The sequence below is a fragment of the Cariama cristata genome, unplaced genomic scaffold (assembly GCF_000690535.1).
Source record: "Cariama cristata isolate BGI_N322 unplaced genomic scaffold, ASM69053v1 scaffold23113, whole genome shotgun sequence".
In the NCBI taxonomy this organism is placed as follows: domain Eukaryota; kingdom Metazoa; phylum Chordata; class Aves; order Cariamiformes; family Cariamidae; genus Cariama; species Cariama cristata.
This window is the reverse complement of record NW_009610473.1, coordinates 1-212: the sequence shown is the minus strand read 5'-3', so window position 1 is coordinate 212 and position 212 is coordinate 1.

Here is a 212-nt window from a genome sequence, read left to right as displayed (position 1 = left end):
TGGCACATGGGCCCCTGCGTGCGCACTAGGGGGGATGAGGTGTGGGTGGTCTCCAGCCAGGGAAGCCTTCCTGGGCCTGTGCTGCTGGTAGCAGGGAAGGGGGAGACTTAGCGGACGCTGTGGGCCTTCACCTCTGCCCTGTGAGTGCTGCGTGTCCCCCAGCCCCTCTGACAGCCACCCTCTCACTCCCACAGGGCCCGATGTCCAACCTC